This window comes from Cheilinus undulatus, linkage group 8 (assembly GCF_018320785.1).
Source record: "Cheilinus undulatus linkage group 8, ASM1832078v1, whole genome shotgun sequence".
In the NCBI taxonomy this organism is placed as follows: domain Eukaryota; kingdom Metazoa; phylum Chordata; class Actinopteri; order Labriformes; family Labridae; genus Cheilinus; species Cheilinus undulatus.
Genome location: NC_054872.1, coordinates 17424877 through 17442969, shown reverse-complemented (window position 1 = coordinate 17442969; position 18093 = coordinate 17424877). Strand labels below are relative to the sequence as shown.

The 18093-nt window shown below is 38.2% G+C and overlaps 1 protein-coding gene across 1 annotated transcript in view; it reads right to left on the bottom strand.

Moving 5' to 3' along the window:
• Positions 1–18093, bottom strand: part of LOC121513694 (eukaryotic translation initiation factor 3 subunit H) — a 126616-nt gene that overhangs the window by 89004 nt on the left and 19519 nt on the right. The window lies entirely within an intron of this gene.

The following is an 18093-nucleotide window of genomic DNA, read 5'->3' as shown; positions in this document are numbered from 1 at the left end:
TTCGCTCACTAGCCCAGCCAGGCTAAAGGGAATAGCACATGTCTGCTAAATACTGCACCAGAAATGTCGTGTTTTATTAAAGAGTAAAATACATACATATCATATTCTATTTATTCTGCAGTTTTGAGCTGACCTTTCTATCTAGGAAATTGCTTTTTGTTCTCAAACATAAAAGGTCACATCTATTATTATCTCATAGAACAGACTGAAGGATGATGATGGATATGTAATAGTAAATCAGGCAGACCTCTCTATCACACAGCAGTTACACATATATCTGATTATCTTTTGCATTTGATACATCAACCTTCCTCTCACAGAGCTAATACTGAGTAAAATAAATTATAAAATATATAATAATATGTATTTATAATGAAATATTTTCTTCTGCATAATGTCTTAAGAGGTCTGAAGTCTTCTTCAGTATATTTGCAGACTCTTACTGTGATCTGTCTCGTAATAACCCGGTTTACTGGGGTGGAGTGGCTTTCGGTATGCAACACAACACTTTCTTGGGGGGGGGGGGGGGCTTCAAAATAAAAATGAACTCTTTGGCCACAATCAAAAAAAATGTAGGGCTGGCAAAAGAGAGAAAACCTTACAAACTGTTAAGTGTTGCAGTGGATTTATTATGCTTTGGATTTATGTGCTAGCCAGAGGCATGGAAGGTGCAGACCTTTTCTCACAGCACACATTTTGACTTGACAGCACAGAAAAGGCACCGGTGTGCCTAATAATATTAATGATCGCATAGTTCAAACCAGGTTCTTGTTCCATGGCCTTGGACTTGAAATACTGCCTCACTAAATAAGGCAATGATTTATGTTGTTAGTCACAGCTGTGTTTGTCATATCAAGGTGTCAGATTTGAGAAAGGACTATAGTCAAAGGAAAGGACATTTTTTAAAAAGTACAAACAAGTCTGAGGGATTTTTTTTTACCAAGGCAATAGGGAGACAAAGTTGGACAATGAAACAAATTAAGGATAATTATCAAGTTTTCAAAATAAGCAATGAATGAAAGCAGGAATTTAATAATGCAAGATGTTTTTTAGATACGGTTTTGGGGATTCAGCTTTATAAAAAGATCTATTTTACTGAAAATCTGGTGCTTCACTGACATATACAGGAGCAATGCTTACGCTGCATAAAAAGAAAATGGCAGAGAAAGAGGCAGAGAACAAAATGAAGCTCGCATTTCAGTTAGTATTTCTCATAATCTGATGTTTTAAAATCATTCACATTGAGTAGAAATTGAAGAAAAGTTCAGCATGGATGCAGAGAAAACCAAAGCAACTTTGCAAGTTACTGCAACAACTGAAGAACTATCCCAGAAACTTTTCAGAATAAAAGCACCATGTATAAACGCAGGTAGTCTCACAGCAGAAACAAAGTGATAAGCCTTTTACTTTGAAAAATCACACCAGAGAGAGAGATCTGACTGTCGCTCTCAATGCAGATAACTTTCTGCATCTCTTGAGTATAGACTGGACGCTCAATAGCAACAACACTGCTACTCGCCCACATTATGTTTATTTTTACCCATGCCCATACCCTGGAAACTGCATTATCATTTTCTACCTGTTGCTGAACATTTTTACTGGCCATTTTGTGGCAGGAATTGAAGTTATGCTGCTGATACCAGTTAACTGCTCACCACAAGTGTTAAACATCTATTGAAGACCGCCTTTTCAGTGCAACACTTACACCTACAATTTTGGTAACTTCATTTCTCTGTATAAGGAACTGTAGTATACGATACTGTAGTAGTGTCACTTCATCTATTTCTTGTGAATCACAGTTCAATAGTAAAAACTAAATTTCACAGCTGCTTCTCTTTGGCTTTAAAAATAACTTTTAAAACTCTAGTTTGGAAGATCAACAGTTTCAGAAACATTGCAGGTAGTCAGGGAATTCAAAAGTGATTGCAGCCTAGTATCAATCAGATTTGTTACCCAAGTTGAAATATTTCATCTATGATGGATTGTTAGCTGCACTCTGCAGACATCTGTTCATAAATTATTGTTAAATTAACATCCATGTGAGCCTGCATGTCAAAGCTCCAATAACATTAACACCAGAGCATGCTGATATGTAATTGTTTGAACTGCTCAGATGACAAATGGAGAAAGAAAACACTTCCACTGCTAAGAAACACAGATCTTGAGTGTTGAATCCACATTTCTGCAGAATCTGAAAATAGAGATAGCATGCCTTGTAACATGGATGTAGTGACTTTAATAAAATCACTAAATATGTCAATGATGTAAGCATCCACTGTGAAAAAAAACAAATTAAGGTTCAATAGCTGATAGTTTGAAAGACTTAGATGAAATCAGAACAGCATTTGAGAATTCTGGCAAGACTTCTACAGTGATTCAGTTCCTTTTTTCTCCTTTAGTCTCAGCAGCCAAATCTCCCATGCAGGGAGGCTTTTTCTCTATCTCTTAGCCCAATCACTTCACTCTGACGTTATGGGGCTAATTAGTTTCCTAAATCATTCAAAACGTGGCAGTAGGAGTGACACAAACAACAAATAAACTCAAACAAAACTGTGCCAATCAGCTAAATCAACCCTGTTAATGACTACAGGTTGTTTATACATGGAGAGTTACTCTCTGTGCTCTTTTTAATTGAGTGTCTAGTTAAGCTGAAGATCTGCAACCTTCAATATGTTGTCATAATAAATGACCAAAAGAATTCCTCCTTGGCTAAAATAAGAGCCTAATATTTTAACCACTGAGACTCTCCGGCTAAAATAATAATCTCATTAACAAAATTGGGACACGCAGCAAAATAAGCACCCTGAAAAAAACTTGTTTGTGTTAGCAGTATGACAACTGTTCCCATCTTCAGAGCCAATGTGAAGCAAGATGCGAGCCCAGACAGGGGGCCTGGCAGCCCCTACCACCTGTGTTGGGCAGCAAGTGAGCAGCTTGGCATTAGCAGGCAGGACAGCCAGAAAGAAGCTCTGTGTGGTTAAAAAATACTTCAATAGTATTAAAAACCTCTCTTATTAATATCTTTTTCATATAAAGTTGGTACGTTGTTATTTGATGAGATTATTTGTTTCCTGTAATTGCATGGACACACATTCGCACAGCCTCAAAAGTTAAATTGCTTCCCAACATTTATTTGGCAGTATTTACTTCACTGAATGTGGGTCATTCTAAGCACATTGGGCCTCATCACCAAGTATTTTAGTGAGAATTTTCTTATTAAAACCCACCTAGACTTTGACATTCAGAGGTTTTCTTATCTGAAATGTATTCTAAGCAAACAACATAATCTGTGAACACTTTAAACACTTTAACATATTTGACATTGGAGGAGTAAATGTACTGAGAAATCAATGACAATGTTGTGTGATGCCCTTATTTGGGCATTGAAGGGGCATTAACCTATAACAACAAGGCTTGCAATTTATGCAGACATGTCACTGATCAATTAAAAAAGGCTCTCAAATCTGCCCAAGTCTTAGAAATCCTTGTAAGACCTAATTAGCAAAAACCCCAAAACAGTGTTTTTGAAAGAGGCCCACTGATAATGACATTAATTTTCTTGGCATTGATCAGGCCATGCTTTCTTCCCAAAAACAAAAACAACTCCTGCCTTTTTAAGAACACACTGTTCTTTGAAATGAGTGCTTTGTTTTGGGACATAATTACCCCAAAAGGACATGCTGGTTGGTTGCTCCAACCATTTCTCTCTCCAAATGTATGCCGCTTAATTTATCCTCTGACTGGTGGCAAAAACAGAAGGACAATTCAGGGGTAGATCAAACACAGTGGCACAGGAAAAAAAGAAGCAAGGTATACTGAAGAGAATAAAGAAAAGTACTTCAGAAAGGAAGCAGAAAAGAGAAAGAGGGGAAATGGTTGGAGAGAGAGGGGCGGAGGCGGTGCTCTCACCTGCAGTGACTCAGAGAAAAGAGGGGAGGGGAAAACAAGAGAAAAGAGGAAAGTAGTGGAGGGTGAATGGAGAGAAAGGCAGGCTAATTTTGTTTCTACCTCCAGGATACCTCGTCTTGCTGCTGAACACTGGTGACACAGGCTGAATATCAAACACGTTCACCAAAAGTGGTACTGAGTGACGCTTAGTTTGATATAATCCCTCCTTACGAGTCAAACAGGCAACCCAATCATGCTTTATAAGACTGAGAATTGCACAGAGGCACACTCCATCAGTTGTCTAACCAAGTGGCATTTACAATTTGCTGAGTATTTTTGTGTTTACCTTTTCCTGAGTCAAATCTGACTACAATAAATCGCACTAACAAATACGACAGCTTTCACATTATGGATAAGAATGAGAAATGTACCTCACAATACAATTAAAGATGGATACCAAACTGGACGACTTAAATCACTGAGACCAATATATACCAAGACGTTCCTTTTTCACCAACAGATGGCGCCATCTGCCGTCGGCTTCTCTTTATCTACATCTGAAGCTGGTGGATAGAGGTATACTGATATGGTGAAATCAAGCAAAGACTTTGAGCTTGAGAATTCATCTTTCTTCAAATAAAGGGTGTAGACATGTAGTAAGCAGATACAAGACAAGACAAAAACTGAGTAAATGTTAAAAGAGGCAGATGAAAGATTCAGTCAGTATTAGAAACATGATGAAAGTTCAAGTCTGAGACACCAATGCATATAAATGACATAATAGTGTAAAAAGGGACTTTAAACTTTCTTGGGATGAATGACACTGGATATTTCCTGATATCTGATATGCCAATATTTTCAGATTCACTTTATCTTATGCCAACAGCGATATAGAGAATGAAATTTAAAACTAGACCTAAAAATCCATCCTTTCACCCCCCCTTAAAAGTTTAAGGATGAACAAAGAAACAAATGTGAGTCCTTACAACACATTAAAGTTTCAATAATGAGGATGAACAGAAAAATAGACTCCAGCTGACATATGTCTGCGAGTCCAGCATAAAAATCCACAAAGTTATTATATGACAAACATTTTCAGTCTATATATGCAAATATTCACAGCCAATATATCAGTGGTAAATATAAGCAGACATTTTAATATCTGCCAATACTGATTTATGTCCTGTAATACAAAGTTGGCAAAATTCAGCAAATATGTTTATTTGTAGAGAATTTACTTTTTTTGTGCTGCATTGTATTTTATTCATTTGGAGTTTGTCTTAAAATAGTTTTATTTAAACACTCTACCGAGACTGTAAGACCCAATATTGAAAGTTTGTTTTGGAAAAAATGCTAACTTAAAAATTCAAAGTAGTAGAGTTACTGGAACACATTTTTAGCTATTTAAAATAAGCATTAGATACTTTTCCACTATGAGTGAAGTTACTCACTCAGTTAGAGAGGTGGGGACAAACACAGCAAGAATGTGAAAGCACTTTCTGGGTCAAAGTTCATCCTTCAGTCCGTGCTGCTTATAGTCAATAAAATAATCTTACTCTGGGTGGCATGATTGTTTAAAATTATATGTGAGAGACATAAGGGAAAATAGAAAGGATAACAAACATATCATTATATATTCTAACTTGAGTCATAATAAAAAAATAATAATTCTCACTACTTAAAAACTTTGATGCATTCAGCTACAACAGATATTTTGAGCATTTTCTACTTGATCAGTTTTACAGTGCATGTAAATCCCCCAACCAGCAGGCTCTCAATCAAAACAACACCAAAAGATGACAAGAAGAGACGTTTCTTTCAATGATGAATTTCACATGAGGGAGAAAAGGTTTTAATTGTGCTCTTCCTGGTTCACACTGCATGCTACTTGCAAAGCACTATGGTATTAACCTTGCAAAGCAGATGGATATGCCCGTTTCCTTGTTTTTCACTGGCGAATCCATCTTGCAAAGCTCCCATTTGAACCATCTGGGCCCAGTTAGAAAGTGACAGAACCAATCAGCGATGAGGGGCAGTACTTTCAGGCGCAGCAGAGTCGTGACGTAAGCAGCAGCAAGAGCTGGTGCAATTATGGAGGAAGAGATTAGCGTGGATGCCGCTGCTTACGTCACAACTCTGCTGCTGCTGCCAGTTTTATCAGAACTTGACGACATTCATTAAAAGAAGAACAAAGAACAGCAGTGAGTTGTTTTCTTTTCAAAAACGACAAAAATCGAGTACTTACATGTCTATAGTCACAATGTTTCGTGTTATTCCTCAGTAGCTGCGCACGTGCAGCTCGATAGCGGCTACGTCACGTGTTTTGTTGCTCTTATTGGCCCGTAGAGATGTGACAGACAGAACATTCATCCAATCACACTCCAATTTTTTTTTTCAAAGCCTCTGCCTTTTCTCAAATGTTTCCTATTGAAGCTTTCCCAGATGGATGTGTGTCTGTTACTATGGTATTGCTCATAGCGCAAACCAGGAAGGCCACTTTTGACAGCTTCTATCCCTCAAATAAAACATGAATTTACATTTTAGTTAACACAGCTTATGGAGAGCAGTTTTTATTGAGTCCTAAATTCAAAACAAGAAAAGAGCAACAGCTGTGGGGACGTGGAGTGGCACATCTGGTTCCTATCTGAACCAGAAATTTGAATTAAAAAACTGCATTGTTTTGCTGGCAACTATGACCCATAAAATAAATAGTTTATATAGCATTATTTCTATCAATAAATTATATTTAGCATTTTCATCGTCAGAGAACTGACTAAAGAACTGTATTCATACAAAAATTAACTTTAATCACTGTCTTTAAATATAAGGAAAACTTTAAACATCATTTTAAAATTGTAGAATGACTCTAGTATCAGAATGTGTATCCTTTTTTGAGTGTAGTGCAATGGTTCAGCCTCAGGACCCACCGATATCTTTGATGACAAATTGCGACCCAAATTTCCAAAAATGTTTAACAATGTACATTTAGTTAGTAAAAATGTTGCACTTAAGATCTTGGATGGAACAGAATTAATGACAGGAACATGAGACAGGGCAAAACTGACATGTTTTACACCCCTCTTTCCCCATGTTGACGCGTAAACTTCAGCCAATTTTCCGGAGATCTTGAGAAATTACTTCATTAACATGGTAAAAGCAGCTCATTTATTGCAAGGAAAGAAGATAAATGAGTTGTAATATTGATAAAACATTTAAATTTACCCATTATCACATAAAAACAGTAAAATAAACAGTATGGTTGCATGTTCTTTATAGACTTTTGCCATCTTTTGTTCCAGACACAGATTTGCGACCCACTGAAAACTGCTCTGTGACCCACTTTTGGGTCTCAAGCCACATGTTTAGAAAGAATGTTTTAGCGTGCATAGTGTTTATGCAACTTTTCTTTCATCTGATTTTTTTTCTGTTGTTTCTACTGGTGCTGGTTGTCACGTGGTACTACCACACCATCTAAAAGCTGTTTGTCATCTGTTTGATAACATCAGAAGAAGTGAGGATCAGGGTCAGGTGACAAGTGTTACAGACAGCTGGGATGCTGGGAAACTATTTATCTCAAGCATCTCAAAATGAATGATCTATTGAACCAAACATTGTTAGATAAATGAATTAAACTATCAACTAATGACCACATCATCATTTGCTCAAAGTTTTAGGCTATGCCGTTTACCTCTGGACCTGTTTTTGTCCTGCTCTCCCTGGTGTATTTTCATGCTGGTCAACCTCTCATGACAAATGAGATTCCTGTGACGAGCTGTATGTTTTGCGTTTCCTTCCAGCCATCTGTTTAAAAATGGTCAGTGAAGTTCGTGCAGTGTGTTTGTCTGTTTGCACGTGATTGTAAAATGGGAGCAGCTGCCCACAGCTTTGTTTTTTATGATAGCGGTTGAGAGAATAAAAAATTGAAGACAATCCTTGGTAAATCTGAATGAGAACGGACAGGTGCATGGCAGAACATGCAAGGTTGAAACCAGATAAAAAAAAAAAAAGAAACGCCCACACGCTGTCAAAACTTGAGAGTGCAGTGACATTTTCAATAAAGGTACACCATGTGTTGACACAGTGCAGAGGTTGGGAACAGCCAACGGGAGTCAACCATATGGACCGACACACTCAAAACAATGAGCTCAGGCTGCAGACGTGGGTGTCACTGCTCTGTGGGATCAGCAGTAAAAACGCGCTCATACAGAGATCTAAATTTAATATAGAGAAAATAAAAATATAGCTGTAGGCATTAAAATAAAAGATGTTTGTCTCTTGCTTTAATTTATTCACTGAAGGAACAAATACTTTCTTCAAGGAACAAAACAACACCTCTCCTGAATCAGTAAAAAACTTGAAGTAAGGTTGTCATAATTTTCCACATCCTTTTAAATCCAACTGTTTTTAATGATGTGAAAATTGCAAAAGTCATGTTTATTTCTCTTAACAACAGACAGATCAAAGGGGTTGACAAAGTTTCAATTTCACAGAAACATTGGAAATGGTTGGGAACCCAAACTGTAACACTGACAATGTAACTGTGCAAATTATGACAGTGCATAGAGGTTTGATGCAAATGCATGTTGTAAAAAAAAAAAAAAAAACAATACTGGGTCCCATGGACTCCCCTTTGTTTGGTGGTATCAAAACAGGTAATAATGTCAATATATTCTCATCAGAACTGCACTAATTCCAGAATCCAGTATCAAGAGAACTCCTCTTATAATGTACCCAGTGTGGAGTGGCTCTACACCTCTCCAAGATTTAAAGGGGACATATCAGGACCCTTTCCCACCTTTTAACACAGTCCCCTGTGATCTAAATGAAATGTCTGTGCTGTGCTTTGATCAAAATATAATACAGATCAAGCACCAGAGAAGGCTTTGTGACCCGGTATGAACCTTAACAGGCTTTCTCAGAATGGTCAGACTTGCTGTGAATCTCTTCAAGGCAAATTAGGTCCCCCTTTTAACCACTCCACTTTTGCATCGGGTGTACTGACCAAGCAGAAAACTCTGTAGTAGGGATGCACAATATTATCAGCAGTACATTGGTATCGGCCGATAATAAAATTTAAACCGATATGTACGGCCGATAATGTGACGTCATAATTACACACACACACGATTTTTTGGCATTTAAGAATCTGTCTTTCTGTTGTTGTTATTTAAAGCACTTTGTTAGGAGTATGTCAGGGAGCCATCCTGCAAACTGGCTGAGTAATAAGGAGAATCAGTCTAAATTTAGAATCTATTTCTTTTTTGCACTGTGGAGCTCAGTGTCAGCAGGTTATTTGCTGCTTTTTATTGCCCTCAAAGATGCAGATGACTTTGGCTGTACTGTGAAAAATACATACAGCATGTAATGCACATGTAACCCAAAAACATTGCTATAAATTTTTCATTAGTATGGCTGTATTTGGAAAAAAACAATACATCCTTCATTTCTGATAAAAATCAAATGTTTTGTCTGTTTTCTTAAAAAAAAGAAAAAACTACCAACAATAAAACAATATACTTGTAGTACAGGATGGAACTGTTTTTTTTTTACAGTAGAAAAAATGTAATTAAATATCGGTATCGGCCAAAATGAGTTTAAAATTACTGGCATATCAGATTTTGGCAAAAATCCAATATCATGCATCCCTACGCTCTAGATGACACATTAAGCCAATACAGAAGTGCAAAAACAGCAGTTCCTTGAGTGTCCACTTGAAACTGGCTGCAGAAGCAATGAAAGTCACTACTGATCTTCACAGCAAAATTAAACATGCTTACAGGTGGAAGGCCCGTCTCTGCTCCGCTTCTTCGTCCTTTTCTTGGTTGATTTCAAGTTTGATGGACCCTTAAAGTTGTTTTACTGCTAAATATTGTGAGTTGTAATGCTAAATATTTATATAAAATAACAAGGAGGACTGCATCACAGCCTCCATTTCTTTCTCTCCATTATGCTCCATTCAGGCAGAATGACATGTTGAGGAAAAAACCTGCCATTGGTTGACAGACCGTCAAAAAGGGAAAACAATGTGACCATTAGCATTCAAACTAGCAGTAATAAATTATCAAAAATAGATTAATAATGTAAAAAAAGACATTCAACATCAAGTTTACTGGTGTGGGTTTCATCTTTAAAGTCCAAAAAAGTCACCCAAGTTCCAGGCTTTCTCGAAATGCTGCCATAAGAGATTCAAAGACATGGGATGGCACAACGGCTAGCTATAAGAGAAAAATCAAGTAGGAGGGTACAATTCATGGTTCAAAAGTTATTAACTCTTAATAAACCATCCCACTTTTTGTCATGTACAACAGCATCAGTCTGGAAGTTTTTTTAACAAACACATACAGAGAATAATTCTCATGCAGACTCCGAACTTTGCTGCCGCAGTGGGTTCTTTGGTTCTTCTTTGCTGCTCTGAAAATGGTAGCTTGTGCGTGCAGTGTTTTCTGGCAGCAAAGAAGAACTGACTTCTGGTTTAGAATGGTAACATTTAGCATGGCTAAACAAAGCAAAACACAAATTTAACAAAACGGTATTGTTAATTGTTAACAGTAATGGCTGATTCAGAGAAAAAAAGATCAACTAGCAAAGCACTCAGAGCGCAGACCTCCACCATTAGCCTTATCTCACAATAATAAAGAATCCTTTAAAAAAATTCCTGGATCCAGACGGTGATCTGAATCACTCCCAATATCTAATCAGTTCTTCCTTATGCGATTTGTGACATTTCCTGAAAATTTCATCAAAATCCATCCATAACTTTTTGAGTTATGTAGCTAACAAACAAACTAACAAACCCTGCTGATCACATAACCTCCTTGGCGGAGGTAATTATTGAGCTGAAGATGCGACCTGTTGGACAAACAAGTAATGAAAAAAACTGTAGATTTAAGCACCAGTTCTGATTTTTATAATCAGGGCATCCTCAGCTTTTAGGATCGCCTTTTAAGGAAGGTCATAACAATAATATCTCTTATTTTAATATTTTATAGGATATTTAAGTATTCATGGTTTAAAAACTTCAGACACAAGCAAACGTTGCCAATGTTAGTTAACAATTTAGACAGTTTTCAGAATTTTGCCTCCAATTTTGGCAATTTAAAACAAGAAAGTTTCCATTATTATGAGCCTAGGGCTTTTTGCCCCATGGTGTGGAAAAAGCATCAGCATTGTTGGATTTTTACTAGCAGCACATCAATATTTAAGATTCTGGTACTGCGACAAGCCTAAGTGGATATTGTGTTTTTTGAGCATGTTTCTGTGGAAAGTAAAATGAAATTCTCCACAATACAAGCCTGATGTAAATTTCCCATATGCCGCCATTGAGACTAATCTCTCTGGGCCAGGAAACCTCTTCTTTGTATTATCACTGCCATCACAACAAAAGAAAAGGACCAAAGCACATTATTAAAATGCTACTTGCGTGCCTCCATTTCACAAAAAGCCTACAGAATAACAGCCTGCACTTCTATACATCTCCCCCTATACACTGGGAAAATGATACAAGGACAGAGTATGCAAGGACGTAGGAAATAGGAGGGTTGGGGTTCAGCCAAGGTTTTATGTGAGGCCAGCTCTGCTACGTGTGCTCCATTACTCTCTTTCTATATCTTTTTCTCACTCATATTGGTCACACTCCCTGCCATCATCTGTCCTGCAAGTGCAGCTCCACAGTGGCACCTGTTGATCGGAAAGCAGCATAGCAGAGACACACACACAGTCGCTTTCTCCAAAACACACACACACAGAAACAAAAAAACAACACAGTCACGAATCCAACAATCCTGTCCATCTTTCTTTGGAGAGAGATTGAAGGAGAGGAGTAATTTTGCTCTGAGAGGCCTCTAGCAGAGAATGAGTCAGTGTAAGATGATACAGGTATACAAACACTGACACACCTGCTCAGGCGAACACACAAACAGAGCAGAGATGTAGCCACACGTGCAAAGCTTGGCAGCTCAACGTGTCTGGAGTGTCTGATTGGGGTTGAAAAGAGTTTGTGCTGCTCTGTTGAGTCTTTGCCGCCTTAAATCTGGAGCTTTATCTAGGGATGTAACGATTAACTGATGCGTATCGGCAAAGTCAATACAGGTAGTCAGAGATAGGGCTACGTAGATGGAAAAATACAGATCCAACCAAATTCAGTGAGAAATTAATTTTGTGAGTATACGGCCCTACCCCTCACTGCAAAGTTTCCCAATCATATACCTATTTCAGGCTGTCAACTTACAGGAAAAAAGGCAGCAAAATATTCAAGTGCTGATAGAAAATTTACTTCCAGGGGCTGTGGGATTCTGAACTTGTTACATAAGACCAAATCCTTTCCACAGAGCACTGCCAGGCAATTATTAAAAACAACTTTTTACTGGAACATTATTTGTCTTGCAATGTTGTAAACACTGAATCAACACTGATTACTCCTGCTAGCCTGTGGTACATAAAGTCAGTCATCTTTAGAGGCTGTCCGTAACATCATTTAGAGTCACTGAGTGTTGTTTAGCAGGGTTAATCAGGCATTAAATATTACATAATTAAATTCAAGTTTTTTTAAATCACAAACCTCTTGCACTGATCATCTCCAAAACACCAGTTCTGCACCAATAAGAATGAGAAAGTTATTTTGTGGGTATTTTTGATGTTTTTTTGAGTATCTTACCCTGAAAAATAATATTAATTACTCATCCTGCACCTGAGGCTGTAAACAAATCAGGGATTTTTCCAGCTGAAACAGAGGCAGATGTGGTACCATTCCTATCATGCACACACATATAATTTATATATACTACATGTTAAATTGTCCCTTGAGATGGCTCAAGTAACATCTTTTTTCTTTTTTTTTTGACAAGCAATGTTGTTTGTCTATTAGGGCAGTGCAAGTGGGGGGCTGTGGGCCCCCAGGAGAAAGATTTGTACATTTTAAAGTTAATAACATCAATATCATGCACTTTGAGAGCAAAATTAAGAGGCTAAATCTATGTAAAAAATGTTTTTTACTTTAATTCAATTTACTTTAATTAGAGATGCACCAATTTTAATTCAATTGGCTATTTCCAACTGTTTCTTGGTCTGACCTGCTGATCAAGATTTTAGATGATACACAATTTTTCAGTGTTGACACTATGGCCACATATACAGACTATTAACTGAAATTATTTACCACTAATTGTTTACTTTCAGATGCTAGACAGGCAGCACACACTGTGAAGTGAGTATGAGACACACTGAGCTCAACATGGTGAACTTTTCCTTAATAAGTATTTACAGTCATGGAGCTGATGGTGCAGAATAAACTTTACTTTTTACATCATTAGAAACGGTTGATAGCATTTTAGAAGTACAGTTGCAAGCCACAAGTTAACTTCTGAAGTTCCTGCTCTTTCTCTACGTTATCTCTGCTCCCCTGTGTGTCATTGTTGCTTTCAAAGGGCTTGATCCAGCGTGTGATGGAAGTAGAAGGGAGGTAGAAAAAAGTGAATTATTAAAAGACCTAAAACTGATTACTCACAGCATAAATCAAAAATGTTCCTTTTAACAGCTTTTCTCCATCATTAGAATTCATCTGTGAAACCCAAACAGTAGGGGTGTGTCAAGATACTCTGCTCATGAGACAAGACTAGACAAGATTTTGCGTTACTTTTCAAACTTTGATAACAGAATTTTCTGCCTAGAATTTCTGTCTTTTATTCATACAAAAGACCTTAAAACTCAAAGACTGCAGGCCCATTGTGAAAAGATTCAACTTGAATCCTCATGAACTAATTATCACTGCTTACATATAGCTCGTCTTATTAGCCATTACTTAAACGTGCATTTAACACTTCATATCAAATATTCATGCATATTAATAGTGTGTCATGTCCCTTACTGCAAAGGGATAAACGTGTCTGTCAAACAAAGTGAAAATAAGATTGGTGTTTCAGTTCAAAAAGTGGCAGTGCAAGATGGTGCCCATGGCTGTTTGTGTTGTTTTATTTTTTCTGTAAATAATGTGAAGAGGATATTTTTGCATTACAAAAAATTTAAACAAAGGGTAATTCCCGGGAACTCCTTCTGTCTTTTGTAATGATCACATCTATGAACACAACTGGTGGAAAGTTAAGAGTTAGCATGGTCACAAATTAAACCAATACACCAGGAGCATTATATGTTAGCGAGAGTAGGGATGGGAATCAAGAACAGGTTCCAGTTGGTTCAGTCCACCAGCATAATTTACATTAATCTCTTTTTTTCTTTTTGGGGGGGGGGTTTGGGCTTCTCCTGCCTTTATTGACCGTGGAGGATAGTGGACAGAATCGGACACATGGATGAGAGAGCTAGGGAGGGACAGGCGGGAAAGTGCCACAGGCTGGATTTGAACTCGGGCTGACCGCGTACATGTGACGCGCCTCAACCACTAGGCAGTCTGCACCCCAATTAACGTTTAAACTTAACTACTTCCTCATCAATGCCTAACTTCCACATACCTTGAAAAACACAGTCTTGTGAGAAGCAGTCAGCACGAACGAGAGAAGTCAAACCTGTATAGTCTACTTTTAACAAAAAGTGAATTCACAGAAGGAACTGATAAGAAGAAACAATAATGGAATTGATATCAATAAAATGGTATCAATTCCCATCCCTAAGTGAGAGGAGGAAAATGAGGAGAAACAAAGTGTCTCTCTGGGTGTAGTCTTGGGTTCATCAATAGAGATGTGACTGCTTTGAAGTGTGACTCATATTCTAGGGAAAGACGGTTGAACTGGCTTCTAGCCCAACATCAGTACGGATGAAACGCTGATAGTTTTAACTGCGAGCACTGAAGAGAAAAAGAGAGAGAGAGGAAAATAGAGAGAGAGTGAGGGTGGTCTGGCTGGTCAGCGGTGTGTGTGGGAGGACAATTCAGGCTGAAGTAGGAGAGAACAAATTGACTGAATGTACAGACATAAAATCCGTTTTGTATGTGGCAGAGGGATCATTTTTGTGTAACATTTAGTGCGTGTAACTTTTGTTTTCCAGGGTTATGATAGAATCCTGAGTGTAGAATGAAGACATTCCTACAAATTAAGACAAGTACATCCGGCAGACTGCAGAGACATCCAGTACACACTGTACTCCATTTGAAAACATGACAATACAAAACAACACAGACAACTTCCAGGAAATCACGGTGTTGACTCTGTAGTGACAGAATATGTGAAGTCTTTGACATTTTGCTGCCGGATTTAAAGCTGTATATTTTCTCAAATTTCATAGTAGGGCTCACTCACTGAACACCTTGTTAACTTAAAGAGAGCGACAGATGCAAAATTTTGCACATCAAAAGTCAACAACACAACAAGCCTAATGCTCAGCGGCACACATGCACAGAGAGAGAGCTGACACTAACGACCTTTAGCCACCGCTGCTGCTTGTGTGTCTTGGAGAATTTCTGACAGTTGCTTGTTAGCAGAAGAGGCCTGTTAGAGCAGGATTTTCTCCCTCTCCTCCGCTCCTCACATCTGCTCACCTTCCCATCCCTCTGCCAGGCTCGCAGCACATTTTGTTGCGCTAACAAGGAACGGGTAACAACAAGGCTTGATAGCGCACAGGCTGAGGTCAGAGGACATGGCACCCTTTGATTCGAAAGCTGAAGGGACGTGGGAGAGGGAGATGGAAAGCAAGAGGAAAAGCGTGTGTGTGGTGATAAAGACTAAATCAAATCCTGTGCACGTTCAGATCAACCACCTGTAACACAAACACTGGACCCATTCCATCACCGCACCGCTGCCCTCGCTCATCAACTGCGACTGACAGTATAGGACACACAGCACCTAGTTAGCTTAGTTAAAAGTCGGCTGTGTCCTCAACACTTCGCCTGGGGACATCTTATGCACACAAGTGTCAAAGAAAACACACAAAGACACTCAGAGGGTTGCTGATATGGTTTTACCCTTGTATTGTACTCTAGTTGAGAAAAGGTACCACCAAAACAGCAAATTCTACAATACAAACAAGCAGAGCCCCAACCCCAAAAATGGCAAATCTCTCAAAATCACTTGTGAAGTAATGCGACTCATATGGTCCTCAGTGGGCAGAACAACTTTTAGCAACGTTGTACTGACAATCTAAAAGGAAGAAGGAGCAACTATGGTTGAAGTCATGGAGAGTCCATTAACATCGGCCGTATATGTTAGAGCATGAGCTGGAGTGAAAATGTATTTTCAGTGGTTGTTGTGCTTTCTTTTTCAGCTAGCTCTCTTCCCAACTGGCTATCACTCGTTCATGTGACAGTCCATAAAATGCATGGTTGTTCTTGGGGTTATCCCACACAACTGGATATGGATCATGACTGTCTACTGTATTGAAAATAAAAGTGCTTCAACAAAATAACAACTTCTGTTGTGAAGAACATGTCGGAAATAGCCTGTTCATCATTGTGTTAACTTAGCGAAGGTGTCAGTAAGTGTACAGAGCTACTGTGTTTACAGCTGCTTCTCTGACCTTGTTTATTGCACAGCCTGCTTCTTTGAATAATTCTGGATTTAAAACAGGTGAGTTATCAGTTTAAACACACATTTAAACAGTTGTTTAAGCCGTTACAGCACAGACTGCGTTTGGCTGAAGACAAGCCAAGTCAATTCCTCGGGAGCTCACAGCTTGGGTACAAGCCCCAGGCAGGCTGACGTGGCGTTTTGCAAAGTGAGTACACTTGCTGCATGTTGCTGTTATTACAGATCTCATTGCTATGCTTCAGATCAAATACACTGACACAAAAAGGTGAATTTTGGCTTGTTATCTGGCTGCTCTTTCGTGTCATAGCAAAACATTCTAATGACTGGACTCTGACTGAGCTGTTGTCTGTTTCTTATCACTCTGCTATGTTAGCGGTGACATCAGTTATGCCATGTGTGTGCACTCCAACACAATGCGGTGATCCCATGGAAGCAATTACACCAGTGAATGTATTGATACCAGTATTGATACCAATTTAACGCCCACCAGGACCAGAACCAGGACTTTTCTTAGTTTTGTTGGGGTGGATCAGCCCCATTATCTATAACATGCACCCTATATGGTTTTAATTTTCGTAACTGTAATATATTTTCAATTACGTGGGGAATTTAAAAGTATTCAATGCTGAAAAAAATACTCTAAATTCAACGTTTTACTCTAACCAGAAGCTACCATGACAGAAAGACAGAAGAGCTATCATCCATTAACACTCAAAATCAGCAGATTATTCAACTCCTTTTGGTAAAAATTACATTCATGTGCCTTACAAATGGATAAAAAACAGAGTAGGTGACACAGTCACTGGCAACAATTCAGTAAATGCTTCTTTTTGGTCAACACTGCCAATGTGTTTGTATTTCAAACCAATTTTTATATTTCATAAAGACAACCCAAGTAAATAGAAAATGTAGTGTTTGAATTAGAGATGTACCGATACCATGTTTTCCGTTCCGATAAGATACCGATACCAAGGTGTTGGGTATCGGTCGATACCAGTCTGAACTATCTGAAATGACTGTTCAGACTCACAAATTATTTTAGAGCTATATTTGACTCAGAACATGGCTCAACAATTAGAATTGTAAATGTACAGCATCTCTGTGACCCTAACGTTGTTTTCCCGCTGATTATTGAGTTTTGCTGTTAAATATTAAAATAATAATAATACAGGGGGCTGCATCACAGGCCTTCTCTCTATCTCTCTCTCTTTTTTTTTAAAATACAAACTTTAGTGGACTTTTCCAAATACAATATAAAACTTACAACCTCGCAGATTAACAATTGTTGTTTACAGATATGTACTAAATGTATACAGTTGTATAAATCATCAAGTGTGTTAAACTCTCCCTCTCCTTTCTATTATTTTGTGCAGCATCACGTGATGACAGAACAGCCTGCTATTGGTTGACGGACACTCAGAGAGAAAAAATATGGCGGTTAGCATTCAAACTAGCGGTAAGAAATGATCGCAATTCGATTAAAATGGATAAAAAATCATCCAATATTGGGTTTACTGGTATGGATTTAATCATTCAAGTCCCCAAAACACACACAAGTTCCAGGCATGCTGAAAACGCTGCCGCACGGGATTCAAAGGCATCAATAGTGTGAATAGGAAAACACAACGGCTAGATTCAGGAGGAAAACAAGAGGTAACGATGTTTTTAAATCCACTGCTCAGCTTTCCCGTCAAGGACACAATTCAATTTAATTCTATCAACCAATTACAAAATGTTT